This window comes from Lolium perenne, chromosome 1, assembly GCF_019359855.2.
Source record: "Lolium perenne isolate Kyuss_39 chromosome 1, Kyuss_2.0, whole genome shotgun sequence".
NCBI classification, from domain to species: domain Eukaryota; kingdom Viridiplantae; phylum Streptophyta; class Magnoliopsida; order Poales; family Poaceae; genus Lolium; species Lolium perenne.
The window spans coordinates 15497476-15515528 of record NC_067244.2 but is presented as its reverse complement, the minus strand read 5'-3'; the positions used below and the strand labels follow the sequence as shown (position 1 = coordinate 15515528).

General features: G+C 47.0%; 2 long non-coding RNA genes across 2 annotated transcripts; both read right to left on the bottom strand.

The window, feature by feature from the left end:
* Positions 1-11617: 11617 nt before the first annotated feature.
* LOC127328825 (uncharacterized) lies at positions 11618-14613 on the bottom strand. The gene is made up of 4 exons (XR_011751858.1): positions 14223-14613; positions 13851-14132; positions 13114-13199; positions 11618-11853 (listed from the first exon to the last, which is right to left on the bottom strand). It is a non-coding gene; the product is annotated as an uncharacterized lncRNA (long non-coding RNA).
* Positions 14614-15074: 461 nt separating this feature from the next.
* On the bottom strand, positions 15075-17464 carry LOC139836046 (uncharacterized). The gene is made up of 3 exons (XR_011751859.1): positions 17308-17464; positions 16571-16656; positions 15075-15310 (listed from the first exon to the last, which is right to left on the bottom strand). It is a non-coding gene; the product is annotated as an uncharacterized lncRNA (long non-coding RNA).
* Positions 17465-18053: the final 589 nt, after the last annotated feature.

Here is an 18053-nt window from a genome sequence, read left to right as displayed (position 1 = left end):
TCCGTATCGTGGCTCTCGGTAATGGAACTATTATCGACGAAGGCTTATGTAGGCGGAAGGGTAGGTCAGGGGGCGCCACGAGGGGCCCACACGCTAGGGCCGCGCGGCCAGGGCTTGGGCCGCGCCGCCCTGTTGTGTGGCCGCCTCGTCGCCCCACTTCGGTTCCCTTTTGGACTTCTAGAAGCTTCGTGGAAAAATAAGATTCTGGGCGTTGATTTCGTCCAATTCCGAGAATATTTCCTTACTAGGATTTCTGAAACCAAAAATAGCAGAAAACAGCAACTGGCTCTTCGGCATCTCGTTAATAGGTTAGTGCCGGAAAATGCATAAATATGACATAAAGTATGTATAAAACATGTGTGTATCATCATAAAACAAGCATGGAACATAAGAAATTATCGATAAGTTGGAGACGTATCACTCGGCAACCCCTGTCTTCTTGTCCTTTATCCTTTATGCTCCTCCTTCAATTACTTCTGTGATGATGTAATGGCCAAGCCACGGTGGCTCGAGTTTTTTATGGCTTTTTTGTCCGAGGCAAAGAACTATGTCGCCTACCTGGAAGGATCTTGGCCGCAAACGTCGACTGTGGTAGTTTTTTCAGGTCTTTCTGGTACTTAGTGACCCGTGATAACACTTCGTCTCGAGCTTCTTCGAGTGCATCGACATCATCCTCCAATGCTTTTCTTGAAGCTTCTTCGTTATATTCCTTTACTCTCGGAGAATCATGCGCTATTTCTATCGGCAATACTACCTCAGCTCCATGGACCAGGAAAAACGGAGTTTCCTGTGTTGCTGTATTTGGTGTTGTTCGAATACTCCATAACACACTGGGCAACTCCTCTGGCCAAGTATGTCGAGATTTTTCCAATGGTGCTAGCAGACGCTTCTTGATACCATTGCAGATGATATCATTGGCTTTCTCGACTTGACCATTGGTCTGCGGGTGCGCAACTGATGCAAAGTGTAGTTTGATGCCTACCTCTACACAATATGCCTTGAATTCCTTGGATGTGAAATTACTACCGTTGTCCGTGACGATGCTATGAGGTACTACAAACCGAAAGACGATACTTTTTACGAACTTGATTGCAGATGCCCCGTCTGGTGAATTTATCGTCTTCGCTTCTATCCACTTGGTGAATTTGTCGACAGCGACGAGCATGTACTCGTATCATCCTGGTGAGGCTTTGTGTAGTTTTCCCACCATATCGAGACCCCACCGAGCAAAGGGCCAAGACAACGGTATTGGCATCAATTCTGCTGCCGGAGAATGAGGTTTTGTGGCAAATCTCTGGCACGCGTCGCAAGTACGAACTATGTCTTTCGCATCCTCGATTGCTGTCAACCAATAAAATCCTGCTCTGAAAACCTTGGCTGCTATAGCTCGGCTGCTTGCGTGATGACCACATATTCCTTCGTGTACATCCTTCAGAATTAGCCTTCCTTCTTCGGGTGTGACGCACCTTTGTAACACTCCCGAAATACTTCGTTTGTATAACTGCCCTTTGACCACAGTAAAGGCTTTGGAACGTGTGATAACTCGCCTTGCTTCAACTGGATCGTTGGGTATTTCTTTTCGTAGGATGTATGATATGTATGCTTGCATCCATGGAATTTGTACCATCATTACTACGTCTGGTTCCTCTTCTTCTTCTAGTGCTGCTATTTTAGCCCCCGAGGGTTTCTTATCCTTCTCCTTCTTCTGTGGTTTCTTTGGCTTTGTAGATCTCTATGCTATCTCTTCCCAGAACACGCCTGGTGGAATCGCGAGACACTGCGACCCAATGTTCGCAAGAACATCGGCTTCATCATTGCTTAGCCTGCTGATGTGATTTACTTCGCACCCGTCAAAGAGCTTTTCTAGCACATTATACACTTCTTTGTATGCCATCATACTATCATTGACTGCATCGCATTGATTCATGACTTGCTGAGCCACCAATTGCGACTCGCCGAAGATTTTTAATCGAGTTGCGCCACAAGCCTTTGCCATCTTCATCCCGTGTATAAGAGCTTCGTATTCTGCCTCATTGTTAGATGCGTTTGGAAACGTCATCCGCAAGACATATTTCAATTTGTCGCCTTGAGGTGATATTAGTATCAAGCCTGCTCCAGCTCCCTGTAATCTCTTGGACCCGTCGAAGTTCATAGTCCAGGTTCTCGATAAATCCGGGGGTCCCGTATTTTGTAGCTCCATCCACTCTGCGATGAAGTCTGGTAAAATTTGCGACTTTATTGCTTTTCTTTTTTCGTACGTGATGTCCCGAGGGGAAAGCTCTATTCCCCACAGGGAGACACGACCCGTAGCTTCTGGATTGTTTAATATATTGGATAAAGGCGCCTCATTGACCACTTTTATCGGATGCGCCAAAAAATAGTGCCGCAGTTTTCTTGCGGTTGTAAACACTCCATATGCTAGCTTCTGGTACTACGGATACCGCTGTTTTGAAGGCGATAAAACTTCACTGATGAAATATACTAGCCTCTATACTCCATGGAGTTTTTCTTCTTCCTCTCTTTCGACTATGAGTGCTGTGCTGACCACCTGAGGCGTGGCTGCGATGTATAACAAGAGGGGTTCCTTCTCCTTAGGCGCCACCAAGATTGGTGGTGTCGAAATTGTGCGTTTGAGATCCTCGAAAGCTCTGCCTGCCTCTTCGTTCCATTGAAACTTCTCTCCTTGCTTGATCAGAGCGTAGAACGGCAACGCCTTTTCTCCCAGTCTAGCGATGAATCTGCTTAAAGCTGCGACTCGCCCAGTTAATTGTTGTATTTCTTTCAACTTTGTTGGCTTCCTCATTGTTACGATAGCTTGAATTTTCTCTGGATTGGCTTCGATCCCTCTTGCTGAAACTAGAAACCCAAGAAGTTCTCCCGCAGGGACGCCGAAAGAGCACTTTGTCGGGTTCAGCTTGTTGCAGAACTTGTCGAGGTTGTCGAAAGTTTCCTTTAAATCCTCGCTCAATGTTGACCCCTTCTTTGTTGTTATGATGACATCGTCAATGTACACTTGTACGTTTTTGCCAATCTGTGTTGCAAGACACTTCTGCATCATCCGCTGATATGTTGCTCCCGCATTTTTCAGACCAAAAGGCATTGTTCTGTAGCAAAACACGCCATAAGGTGTTATGAACGCTGTCTTGACCTCATCATCTTCTTTTAGTCTGATCTGGTTATAACCAGAATATGCGTACAAGAAGGAAAGACGTTCACATCCTGCTGTGGAGTCGATAATTTGATCGATCCTTGGGAGGGGAAAGTGATCCTTTGGACAGTGTTTATTGAGACACGTAAAGTCGACACACATGCGAAGGACTTCCGTGTTTTTCTTCGGGACCGGCACTGGGTTAGCTACCCACGTGGCCTCTGTATGTAACTCTTTGATAAAACCAGCTTCTCTAAGTCGATCAATCTCTGACAGCATGGCTTTGCGGTTTGGTTCCGAAAAGCGCCGTAAAGGTTGTTTAATTGGTCTCGCTATTGGATCCAAGTTTAGGTGGTGCTCGGCAAGTTCCCTGGGTACTCCTGGCATGTCAGCTGGACACCATGCGAAGATTTTCCAGTGCTCACGGAGGAACTCGACGAGCGCTCTTTCCTATGCGAGGTCCATGTCCGTTGCAATGGACGTCGTTTTCTTTGATCTGTCGGGTGAATCTGCACCTCCTTAGAATCCTTGGTAGTGTTAAAGGTTGGCTCCCTGAGTGGCCTTCCTACATCTGGCAATACATCATAATCAGTTGTTAGCCTTGACGCCATATATTCTGCTTGCATCCCGAAAGATTCCGACAATCGATGAAAATCCTTGTCACATTTATCAGCTAACGCGAAACTGCCTTTGACTGTAATCGGTCCCTTAGGTCCAGGTAACCTCCACAACAAGTACGTGTAGTGTGGTACCGCCATAAACCTGGCATATGCTAGTCGTCCCAACGAGGCGTGATATTGCGACGGGAAATCCACAACTTCGAACTCTAGCCTTTCTATCCTGTAATTTTCTCGGGTTCCAAACTGAACGTCGAGATTGATCTTCCCCGGTGGATAACTTGGCTTGTCTGGCGTGATACCATGGAAACGTGTGTCAGTTGGTTTTAGGTTTGCTAGGGATATGTTCATCTTCCTTAATGTATCTGCATACATAAGGTTTAGACTGCTGCCTCCATCTATGAATACTCGAGATACGTCGAATCCTGCGATCACCGCTGGTAAGGTAAGTGCTGACTGCCCTGGTCGAGGAACTTGCTGCGGGTGATCCGCTATGGTGAAGCCAATGTCCTGTCCCGACCAATTTAGGTACTCAATCGTTGGTGGAGGCATCTTCTCTCCCATGAACACTTGACGTGAGATTACTTTCTGAGCCCTGTTAGACGGCCTAGCTTTCTGAATCATCGAGACCACGCCGTTGGTGTCGATATAAGGAGGCGGGTTTGGAGCTGCCGCTATTTGTAACTGTTATCGATTTGCATCCGTAATTACGGGAGGAGGTGGCAGGTGGATCTCACTCCTGGGCCCCTGGGGATGTCTATTTGTTGCTTGAGAATTGGCTTGCCCTGCAAACCTCAACATTGCTTGAAAATTTCGACAATCCTTCTGCAAATGACCTGACTGCCTTTTTCCATTATTGTCGAGATAAAAATGCATCTGACACGGTCCGTTCATCATATCCTCGGGAGATACATATGGTCTCTGGAACCTTGGTCCACTATTTTGCCTGTTATTCCGGGAGTCATCTCTATTGTCGCCTCGCTGCTCGTTACTTCTTTGATATTCATCTCTATTGTTTCCTCCAGTGCTTCCTCGAAAACCAGCCGATATTTGGCCAGGAGCATCATAACTCGAGAACTGCCGAGGAAATCGTCGTCTATTTTGAAAATGTCGACTGCGGTACTCCTCTGGTGACCTATGTCGCTTATTGTGAACAGCATCTTCTCCATCTGCCCATCTGTTTGCTATCTCCATTAATGTTGATACTATCCTTGGGTTGGTTCTCCCCAAGTCTTTGACAAAATCTCCTCGTCGAATTCCTGCCACGAACGCATCTATTGCTCTCTCATCAGATATGTTCTCTGCCGAGTTTTTAATAATGTTCCACCTCTGGATGTACTTTCTCATTGATTCATCATGCTTTTGTCTACATGACCTCAACTCTTCTAGTGATGCGGGTTTTTTGCAGGTGGATCGGAAATTCTTGACGAATATATCCTCAAAGTTGTCCCAGCTGTCGATGGAACCTGGAGGAAGCTTCTTTATCCAAGATCGTGCGGCTCCACTCAGGTGTACTTGAATGCTCTGCATGGCTGTTGCTCTGGTTCCACCTATCAGCTTCACCGTCTCGAGATAATCAACAAGCCAATCCTCGGGATCTTGCAGGCCATCGAATTTTTTGAAATTATCGGGTAATTTAAACCCTGGAGGAACTCGAGTTTTCTGGACTCTCCTTGTAAAGCACGGTAACCCACACATATCCTCTTCATCTATTTCTGGAGAATGCCGATGTTCTCTTCTATTTTGTCGTGCTCTGTCTACCCGTGCTTGAGTTGCTGTGTCTCTTGCCCCACTTGTTCTTTCGGGATCTGGTGCTGCTGCAGTAGGTCGTGGACTATTTTGCCTTGCTGATCCTTCGGGAGGCGAATTTATAAACGCCGTTCCCATGGCTCCAACTCCTACCATGGCCATATTGTACAATGCTTCTCTTGGATCTCCGGGAGGTGGCTTGGATGCGAGGATGAAGGCTTGCGTCGCCATGTACCCAGCTTCTGGTGTCTTAGGGATAATGTTCCCCCTAGTGTCTATCGACATAAAGGACATGTCGAGGTTTTGAACCAGATTCTCCCTATCAGCCTCAGGTATATTTTGCAGCCGAGATCTTGCTCTATTTCGAGCTGCTCTGTGTCTATCCCCTGAAGTGCCAGATTGTTGGCTCAAGTTTGCTCTTCGCCTGCTTGACGCAGAAGCTGCTTCCTGCCTCCTATCCAACTCGATTTTCTGTTTCTCGAGCTCCCGCCTGGTACGTGCAAGCATATATTGATACGCTTGTAACTCCTTAGGTGTCGCTGTTATGGTCATCGGCTCTGTACCATCAATAGCTCTTGCGACTCAATCCCATACTGCCTGCGGAAATCGCACCATCTCTCGTGTTCCTGGTCCGATATATTTTGTTCCTAAACCTCGCGTGAGATCTACAGGATCGACGTACGGATTTCCCGCATCGTCGAAGTTCTCTGATGTCTCCTCCTGTGGGCGACCTGGTTCTCCAATTACGTAGATCTGATGATATTTTGGATTCTGAACTTTGTCTGGTTTGGTGACACCATCATAGAGATTGGTGAAGACCTCTCCAACAGTGGTGGATCTATCGATGAAGTTGAAGCTGTCGATGTTGCTCGAGTCATCGCTTATATCGGAGTCCGCAGATGACTCGAAAGACAAGTCGCTGAAGATCTTGGCGAGTTTTTCACTTGCCATAGTGCCGATGAAGCGTGACGGTGAAATCTCCTCGTTGCCTGGCTCGATTGACGATGTTGAACCCGAAGAATCGGGATCTACCACTGATAATCCCGACGAGATCGGAATTTCGAGACGATACGATCCTTCCTTCTCGACGCGGAAGTGGAACTTTCCGAACGTCATCTCCATGGGCTCCTCCAGATACGCATATGCATCCAAACGGGAGGGGGGTGAGGAACAAAATCGACTAGACCAGTTTCGATCTGTTTACCTCTGTCCATCGCGTTGCTTGCAGTTGACGAAGTCGACGATCTTGAATGTGCCATCGAGATCAGCTCCTTGTCGCCTCTAATTCCCACAGACGGCACCAATAAGGGGGAGTCGAGGGACAAAGAAAGGATCGACTCATTGTTTCACGCAACCCTAGTTTTCATAATCGTCGAGTACTTTTCGGCTGAAACCTTCGAGATCTACTTGCCCTCTACTTCCAACTAAACCCTAGTCTACAATACGTAGGCATTGATAAGTTAATCCCTTGTCAGGTACCTAACACCCATGGCATTCTGGTGTTGGTCATGTTTTTCCCTAGGGAGAGCTTTAGTCAACGGATCTGCCACATTCAGATCAGTGTGTACTTTGCAAATTTTTACTTCTCCATCTTCGATGTACTCGCGAATCGAATGAAAGCGCATCTTGATATGCTTCAGCTTCTTGTGTGACCTTGGTTCTTTTGCATTGGCGATGGCACCCATGTTGTCACAATAGATGACTAGTGGGTCCAATGCACTAGGAACCACACCAAGCTCAACAATGAACCTCTTCATCCATACCGCTTCCGATGAAGCCTCCGAAGCCGCTATGTATCCTGATTCTGTTGAAGACATCGCCACCGTGCACTGCTTAGAGCTGCACCATCTTACTGCAACACCATTCAATATAAACACGTACCCAGACTGAGACTTAGAGTCATCAGGATCAGTGTTCCAACTTGCATCGGTGTAACTAGTTACAACGAGCTCTTGGTCACCGCCGTAACAAAGAAACATATCCTTAGTCCTTCTCAAGTACTTCAGGATATTCTTGACCGCTGTCCAGTGTTCCATTCCTGTATCACTTTGATATCTAGTCAGACTAATAGCATGTGCTATATCCGGTCTAGTACAAAGCATGGCATACATGATAGAGCCTACTGCCGAGGCATAGGGGATCTTGTTCATCCTCTCTCTTTCTTCTGCCGTAGCCGGACCTTGAGTCCAGGTATGTACTCTGTGAAAGCCCTATTAGGCGTCTTGATCTATCTCTATAAATCTTGATGCCTAAAATGCACGCTGCTTCACCAAGGTCTTTCATTGAAAAACACTTATTCAAATAACCTTTCACACTGCTTAATAGTTCTATATCATTCCCAATCAATAATATGTCATCTACATATAATATCAGGAATGCTACAGAGCTCCCACTCACTTTCTTGTAAATACAGGCCTCTCCATGACACTGTATAAACCCGAAGTCTTTGATCACCTTATCTAAGCGTCGGTTCCAACTCCTGGATGCTTGCTTCAGTCCATAAATGGAACACTGAAGTTTGCATACCTTGTCAGCATTTTTAGGATCGACAAAACCTTTGGGTTGTACCATATACAACTCTTCCTCAATGTCACCATTGAGGAACGCTGTTTTGACATCCATCTGCAAATCTCATAATCGAAAAATGCAGCTATTGCTAACAAAATCCTCACAGACTTTAGCTTCGCTACAGGTGAGAAAGTCTCATCGTAGTCAACTCCTTGAATTTGTCGGAATACTTTGCGACAAGTCGAGCTTTATAGACAGTACCATTACCATCAGCATCTGTTTTTCTCTTGAAGATCCATTTATTCTCGACAGCCTTGCAGCTATCAGGTAAGTCTACCAAAGTCCACACTTTGTTATCATACATGGATCCCATTTCAGATTTCATGGCTTCTTGCCATTTGTTGGAATCTGGGCTCATCATCGCTTCTTCATACGTCGCAGGGTCTTCATCATTGTTGTCCACAATCATGACATTTAGACAAGGATCATACCAATCAGGAGTGGTACGCTCCCTTGTCGATCTGTGAGGTTCAGTAGCTACTTCGTTCGAAGTTTCAAGATCATTATCATTAGCTTCCTCTCTAATCGGCGTAGGCTGCACATGAACATCTTCCGGAACTGCGCTACTCTGATCTTCGAGAGAAGGTTCAATAACCTCGTCGAGTTCTACTTTTCTTCCAGTCACTTCTTTAGTGAGAAACTCCTTCTCAAGAAAGGTTCCGTTCTTAGCAACAAAGATTTTGCCTTCGGATCTGTGATAGAAAGTATACCCAATAGTTTCCTTAGGGTATCCTATGAAGACGCATTTTTCTGCTTTGGGTTCTAGCTTGTCCGGTTGTAACTTTTTTACATAGGCTTGATACGTCTCCGACGTATCGATAATTTCTTATGTTCCATGCCACATTATTGATGTTATCTACATGTTTTATGCACACTTTATGTCATATTCGTGCATTTTCTGGAACTAACCTATTAACAAGATGCCGAAGTGCCAGTTGATGTTTTCTGCTGTTTTTGGTTTCAGAAATCCTAGTAACGAAATATTCTCGGAATTGGACGAAATCAACGCCCAGGGTCCTATTTTGCCACAAAGCTTCCAGAAGTCCGAAGAGGAGACGAAGTGGGGCCACGAGGTGGCCACACCCTAGGGCGGCACGGCCCCCCCTTGGCCGCGCGGCCCTGTGGTGTGGGGCCCTCGTACCGCCTCCTGACCTGCCCTTCCGCCTACTTAAAGCCTCCGTTGCGAAACCCCCAGTACCGAGAGCCACGATACGGAAAACCTTCCAGAGACGCCGCCACCGCCGATCCCATCTCGGGGGATCCAGGAGATCGCCTCCGGCACCCTGCCGGAGAGGGGAATCATCTCCCGGAGGACTCTACGCCGCCATGGTCGCCTCCGGAGTGATGTGTGAGTAGTCTACCCCTGGACTATGGGTCCATAGAAGTAGCTAGATGGTTGTCTTCTCCCCATTGTGCTTCATTGTCGGATCTTGTGAGCTGCCTAACATGATCAAGATCATCTATCTGTAATTCTATATGTTGCGTTTGTTGGGATCCGATGAATAGAGAATACTTGTTATGTTGATTATCAATTCATGTCTATGTGTTGTTTATGATCTTGCATGCTCTCCGTTATTAGTAGATGCTCTGGCCAAGTTGATGCTAGTAACTCCAAGAGGGAGTATTTATGCTCGATAGTGGGTTCATGTCTCCGTGAATCTGGAGGGGTGACAAGAACCTCTAAGGTTATGGATGTGCTGTTGCCACTAGGGATAAAACATTGGTGCTATGTTCAAGGATGTAGTCACTGATTACATTACGCGCAATACTTAATGCAATTGTCTGTTGTTAGCAACTTAATACTGGAGGGGGTTCGGATGATAACCTGAAGGTGGACTTTTTAGGCATAGATGCATGCTGGATGGCGGTCTATGTACTTTGTCATAATGCCCAATTAAATCTCACTATACTCATCATAATATGTATGTGCATGGTCATGCCCTCTTTATTTGTCAATTGCCCAACTGTAATTTGTTCACCCAACATGCTGTTTATCTTATGGGAGAGACACCTCTAGTGAACTGTGGACCCCGGTCCAATTCTCTATACTTGAAATACAATCATCGTAATACTTGTTCTACTGTTTTCTTCAAACAATCATCTTCCACACAATACGGTTAATCCTTTGTTACAGCAAGCCGGTGAGATTGACAACCTCACTGTTTCGTTGGGGCAAAGTACTTTGGTTGTGTTGTGCAGGTTCCACGTTGGCGCCGGAATCTCTGGTGTTGCGCCGCACTACATCCCGCCGCCATCAACCTTCAACGTGCTTCTTGACTCCTACTGGTTCGATTAAACCTTGGTTTCATCGAGGGAAACTTGCCGCCGTGCGCATCACACCTTCCTCTTGGGGTTCCCAACGGACGTGTCAACTACACGCATCAAGCAAATTTCTCAAGCGCCGTTGTTTGGGATATCAAGACACGCTGCAAGGTGAGTCTCCACTTCTCAATCTCTTTACTTTGTTTTTGTCTTGCTTAGTTTTATTTACTACTTTGTTTGCTGCACTAAATCAAAATACAAAAAAATTAGTTGCTAGTTTTACTTTATTTGCTATCTTGTTTGCTATATCAAAAACACAAAAAAATTAGTTACTTGCATTTACTTTATCTAGTTTGCTTTATTGACTACTGCTAAAATGAGTAATCCTGAAGTTGAAGTTCGTACGTTTAAGCAACGAGGGGGAGAATGTTTAAGAGATGCTTGGTATAGAATTAGTGATGCCCATAATAGGTGCACCAAGAAACACTCCACCACTATCTTACTCAGGAATTTTTATGTTGGTATCTCTAGCTGGAATAGGTATGTTCTTGATAGTCTCGCAAAAGGTAACTTCCTAAGTACTCCTGCATTAGAAGCTAGTTGCATTATTGAGAGTCTATTTGGAATACCTCCTGTTGATGAAGTTAAAACTGAAATCTCTCTTGAAGATGTTATGAAAAAATTGGAAACCATAGAGAAAAAATTTCCAAGTATTGAAGCTAAATTGGAAGTGTTACTTGATAAAACTGAAGAACTTGATAAATCCTTAGGAAGAATTGATGAAAGAATTAGTGTCCTAGGAACTTGTGTTGTCCATGATGATCAAATCAATAGGATTGATGAACTTGAAAAAGCTATGGGAACCTTGGGTTCAACATTTTCTTCTCTTAAATATAAGGAGAAAGCTTATGTGGGTAAGGAGCAAAAGTTTATGTATGTCTCTAAAGTGCCTAAACCAAAGAAGTATTATTATAGGCCTAAAGTTGACAAAGCCCTTAGTACCACTACGGATGGGGGAGCTCATAATAACGACACACCATCTCCCGATAATACTTGATATACACTTTCTGCGCTTAGCTGAAAGGCGTTAAAGAAAAGCGCTTATGGGAGACAACCCATGTTTTTACCTACAGTACTGTGACGCCCCGGAACCGGTACCATGAGGATTCCAGCGAACCCGCCGAAATCCGCACGATATCGATCCAGAGACGCCCTCCGACACGACGTGCGCGACGAATCCCACACGTGATGCCAGAGGAATTAACACGAGCGGTAACATTACAACAGGATTACAATAGAGCCCACAAGATACATATATTACAACAACGACTCCAACGAGTCAAGATACAAATATACAATACAAAGATCCAAATCATACAGAAGATCAAATACGTCCGAGTACGGACAAGATACAAATTGGACTAAGAGTCCTGAAGATAACCAGCGGCGTCCATAACCCTGCCCAGGCCAAGCCGGAAGGGTAACCTTGCTAACGTCGTCATCTCGTACCTGTCAAAGTCGGGCCATCGGTTGCCGACAAAAGGGGGAGGAGACAAAAAGAAAAGAAAGGCGAGGGTAAGTACCATTGGCACGTACTTGCGAGACAAGACCAGCTATGCTCGCTGGTGGGCGGTATAAACTTCACCCGGCTATATGTGGAGTTTAGCGGCAGCAAAGCTACTATCCAATAGAGACACGCTACAACATCCGTCTACTCAGAGAAGATAAGAGAGCGCACAAGGTAACAGATAAATACTACACAAACATAACCCAGCCGATTACACATATCCCCTCCAACAATTGCGAAGAGGCAATGTAAAAGGCACTCAACGGTGGACAAGTTTTATTGGGTAACGGTTGTAGTAAGGCTATATTACTACGCAAGTTATTATCAGATTATTAGCAACAAAATAACGGTGTAAGTTGTTCTATGATCAAGCTATACAATTCCAAGTCGTCCATAACCGCGGACACGGCTTATCGATAAGATGTACACCCTGCAGGGGTTGCCCAAATGTAACCATACGCATGCTCGAACCCACTTACTACAGGTGGAGTCTCACATCAAGACCGTTCCCAATGCAAGAGAAAGTTTAAGGGGAGCCACCCCACTAAGCTACCCGTGACGAAGTTCGGCCGTACTCCGATACGGACCCAGAGGTTTGTGCCAACGGCTAAGCTAAGTGTGAACAACCTGCTGTCGCTAATCGTTCCACGATATGAGTACAGAACATAATATAAACACCCGAAGGCAACAGAAGTAAATCGTGCATCATGCATATGAGCAAATAAAACCAAGGTTGTGGCTCCCAGTAAACAGACTCGAGGAAAGGTAGTGGGTGATGGGGGTCCCATTCCCCCACGTACGGGTAGAGCGCTCAAACTCGGAACAGATAACAAGAACTCGGGTCCTAGGGGACATTAGCAAGTCAAAGTTCCGATGCTTTCGCAAAGGGGCTCACAGATGCCTCTGCTTACAATTTTAGTTGTTAACAATTAAATAAAGCATGTGTATCTCCAACAATTGATAAAGCATGTGAAAACCTCCCAACAAGATATCCCGAACATCTCGAGATATCAACAAGACCCTAAACTCGCCTACGACTCGCAAAGCTGGCAAACAACAAACAATAGGTAGGGCGAGGAGGTGTATCTCGGACATATAGGTAACAAGTGGATAGGACACGTGACACAACAGAATCGCAACACAAGGATAGCAATAGATCAAAAGAGCATGTAAAAGTAAAATAGGTGAAGGGGTGGGCTCGCCTGTGAAAAGCTGCAGAAGAACTTGTCGGAGAACTCGTCGTATCTCACATCACCACTTCGTGATCCTATCCGGGAAGAAGCAAATGCTAGAACAAGCAATGGATGCAAATCTTACTACTACGGATAAAGAAAATCCAGCATGATCAAGATGATATGCATGGCATGGCAAACATGATGCGATGCAACTTATCCATATTAATCGGAGTCGGAACCCCGGACAAACAAATTAGGTTGGAGTTGCATTTCTACCGTCAAAGTTAAATGTTTATTAGCATGGCATAACATGGCAGGGGTGAGCTACTTCAATATTAAACGGAGCGGGGAAATCCTAGTTGGAAATCCGAAATACTCCGCATATATGTGAGGTGAAATGCACAAACTATCACGTCACGACATGATGCGAGATGCAAACAGATGAATGGATGGCATATTCATGTTCAGTGCATTTTTCTGATCAATTTTCATATAGAACACATTTTATTTCGAATTACAGATTTAAAGTTATTAACAGATTAAGTTTTATTGTTAATTTAAAACATAAAACAGGTTTTATTAAATAGGGAAGGACCCAGAAATCATATTCATACAGGGGGAAGGACCCCGGGTTGATTTTCAAAAGATACAGGGGGTTTTGTTTAAAAGGGAGAGGTCCAGGGGCTGCGGGTTGAGAAGGATAAACATGCAGGGGCCTAGACGAAAAGCGGCAGATCTGGATCTGAGGTGGGGGAGTTTCTCACCGAGCGGTTCGACCCGCGCGTCGCTGACGGGTGGGACCAAAGAAGCGGACGTGGCGGCCAGGCTGGCGAACCATCCAGGCACGCACGGAAAGTGCTCGACGCGGAGATGCCGTGCGCGGCGAAGGGAGACGCGGTGACTGCGGCTCGGCGTCGCGCGGCGCGGGCGTTGCAGAGGGCCCCCGGATGCGCGCGTGAGGGCGTTGGGTGCGCCTCGCCGGCGTGGACCAGAAGATGGCGGCGCCGTCTCCAGGAGGTCGCCGGAGCGTCGTCGTCGGAGGTGTCCTGCGGAGGAGGCGGCCGGCATCAACGACGGGAGGTCGAATCAGGGGACGAAGGAGAAGGGGAGGAGTACTGGGAGGTAGAGGAGATCACCAGGAACAAGCAGGAGGCCACGGCGGATGAAGGGGGAGTCGGTAGCGGCCGGAATCGACGAAGAACCGCGGCGGCCTGAGCGAGGAATCGGCGAATTTCTCGTCGATTGGAGGGGCCCTGGTTCGATTGCTTGCTCGAGGTGGTAGAGGACGACGGTGCGGTTCCAACGGTGGCAGCGGCGAGGCTTGGGGTGGACGGAGCTAGCGGCGCCACGGCAGAGCAGCTCACGGTGGTTGTCTCCGTTGTTCACAGAGAAGAAAAGGGAGAGGGGAAGAAGAGTGGCGGCGCGAGGGGAGGAAGAGTGGGAAAGGCGCTAGGGTTTGGTGCATCTGGGGTGGCTTTAAGAGAGGGGAAAAGGGAAGGTGGCCGCGGTGGTTGAGCTCGGTGGTGGCAGACAGCGATGGGGGGGCTCACGCTGCTTTTCGTGGGGAGGAAGAGGACACGAGGGAAGATCCTTTTCCCACGAAGGGGTACGGGCCTGGAGATGGGGAAGGAAGAAAAAGGCCAGGGGGAGAGAGGTAGAGAGAGCTGGGCCAGGAAGAGAGAGAGCCCAAGGAGAAAGAAAGGGTTTTGTTAAAAGAAGGAGAAGGGAAAGTTTTATTCAACCATATGAGAGGGAAAAGAAAATAGATTAGGGTTTATAAAATAATTTTATTTTGTAAAACAAGGATGCTATGATGCATGATGCATGATGATACACAAAAAGAAAGGAACAGACAAATCTAATAGGGGTGCTACCCGAGGATTCCAGCGAACCCGCCGAAATCCGCACGATATCGATCCAGAGACGCCCTCCGACACGACGTGCGCGACGAATCCCACACGTGATGCCAGAGGAATTAACACGAGCGGTAACATTACAACAGGATTACAATAGAGCCCACAAGATACATATATTACAACAACGACTCCAACGAGTCAAGATACAAATATACAATACAAAGATCCAAATCATACAGAAGATCAAATACGTCCGAGTACGGACAAGATACAAATTGGACTAAGAGTCCTGAAGATAACCAGCGGCGTCCATAACCCTGCCCAGGCCAAGCCGGAAGGGTAACCTTGCTAACGTCGTCATCTCGTACCTGTCAAAGTCGGGCCATCGGTTGCCGACAAAAGGGGGAGGAGACAAAAAGAAAAGAAAGGCGAGGGTAAGTACCATTGGCACGTACTTGCGAGACAAGACCAGCTATGCTCGCTGGTGGGCGGTATAAACTTCACCCGGCTATATGTGGAGTTTAGCGGCAGCAAAGCTACTATCCAATAGAGACACGCTACAACATCCGTCTACTCAGAGAAGATAAGAGAGCGCACAAGGTAACAGATAAATACTACACAAACATAACCCAGCCGATTACACATATCCCCTCCAACAATTGCGAAGAGGCAATGTAAAAGGCACTCAACGGTGGACAAGTTTTATTGGGTAACGGTTGTAGTAAGGCTATATTACTACGCAAGTTATTATCAGATTATTAGCAACAAAATAACGGTGTAAGTTGTTCTATGATCAAGCTATACAATTCCAAGTCGTCCATAACCGCGGACACGGCTTATCGATAAGATGTACACCCTGCAGGGGTTGCCCAAATGTAACCATACGCATGCTCGAACCCACTTACTACAGGTGGAGTCTCACATCAAGACCGTTCCCAATGCAAGAGAAAGTTTAAGGGGAGCCACCCCACTAAGCTACCCGTGACGAAGTTCGGCCGTACTCCGATACGGACCCAGAGGTTTGTGCCAACGGCTAAGCTAAGTGTGAACAACCTGCTGTCGCTAATCGTTCCACGATATGAGTACAGAACATAATATAAACACCCGAAGGCAACAGAAGTAAATCGTGCATCATGCATATGAGCAAATAAAACCAAGGTTGTGGCTCCCAGTAAACAGACTCGAGGAAAGGTAGTGGGTGATGGGGGTCCCATTCCCCCACGTACGGGTAGAGCGCTCAAACTCGGAACAGATAACAAGAACTCGGGTCCTAGGGGACATTAGCAAGTCAAAGTTCCGATGCTTTCGCAAAGGGGCTCACAGATGCCTCTGCTTACAATTTTAGTTGTTAACAATTAAATAAAGCATGTGTATCTCCAACAATTGATAAAGCATGTGAAAACCTCCCAACAAGATATCCCGAACATCTCGAGATATCAACAAGACCCTAAACTCGCCTACGACTCGCAAAGCTGGCAAACAACAAACAATAGGTAGGGCGAGGAGGTGTATCTCGGACATATAGGTAACAAGTGGATAGGACACGTGACACAACAGAATCGCAACACAAGGATAGCAATAGATCAAAAGAGCATGTAAAAGTAAAATAGGTGAAGGGGTGGGCTCGCCTGTGAAAAGCTGCAGAAGAACTTGTCGGAGAACTCGTCGTATCTCACATCACCACTTCGTGATCCTATCCGGGAAGAAGCAAATGCTAGAACAAGCAATGGATGCAAATCTTACTACTACGGATAAAGAAAATCCAGCATGATCAAGATGATATGCATGGCATGGCAAACATGATGCGATGCAACTTATCCATATTAATCGGAGTCGGAACCCCGGACAAACAAATTAGGTTGGAGTTGCATTTCTACCGTCAAAGTTAAATGTTTATTAGCATGGCATAACATGGCAGGGGTGAGCTACTTCAATATTAAACGGAGCGGGGAAATCCTAGTTGGAAATCCGAAATACTCCGCATATATGTGAGGTGAAATGCACAAACTATCACGTCACGACATGATGCGAGATGCAAACAGATGAATGGATGGCATATTCATGTTCAGTGCATTTTTACGATCAATTTTCATATAGAACACATTTTATTTCGAATTACAGATTTAAAGTTATTAACAGATTAAGTTTTATTGTTAATTTAAAACATAAAACAGGTTTTATTAAATAGGGAAGGACCCAGAAATCATATTCATACAGGGGGAAGGACCCCGGGTTGATTTTCAAAAGATACAGGGGGTTTTGTTTAAAAGGGAGAGGTCCAGGGGCTGCGGGTTGAGAAGGATAAACATGCAGGGGCCTAGACGAAAAGCGGCAGATCTGGATCTGAGGTGGGGGAGTTTCTCACCGAGCGGTTCGACCCGCGCGTCGCTGACGGGTGGGACCAAAGAAGCGGACGTGGCGGCCAGGCTGGCGAACCATCCAGGCACGCACGGAAAGTGCTCGACGCGGAGATGCCGTGCGCGGCGAAGGGAGACGCGGTGACTGCGGCTCGGCGTCGCGCGGCGCGGCGTTGCGGGCCCCGGATGCGCGCGTGAGGGCGTTGGGTGCGCCTCGCCGGCGTGGACCGTAAGATGGCGGCGCCGTCTCCGTGGAGGTCGCCGGAGCGTCGTCGTCGGAGGTGTCCTGCGGAGGAGGCGGCCGGCATCAACGACGGGAGGTCGAATCAGTGGGACGAAGGAGAAGGGGAGGAGTGCGGGAGGTAGAGGAGATCACCAGAACAAGCGAGAGGCCACGGCGGATGAAGGGGAGTCGGTAGCGGCCGGAATCGACGAAGAACCGCGGCGGCCTGAGCGAGGAATCGGCGAATTTCTCGTCGATTGGAGGGGCCCTGGTTCGATTGCTTGCTCGAGGTGGTAGAGGACGACGGTGCGGTTCCAACGGTGGCAGCGGCGAGGCTTGGGGTGGACGGAGCTAGCGGCGCCACGGCAGAGCAGCTCACGGTGGTTGTCTCCGTTGTTCACAGAGAAGAAAAGGGAGAGGGGAAGAAGAGTGGCGGCGCGAGGGGAGGAAGAGTGGGAAAGGCGCTAGGGTTTGGTGCATCTGGGGTGGCTTTAAGAGAGGGGAAAAGGGAAGGTGGCCGCGGTGGTTGAG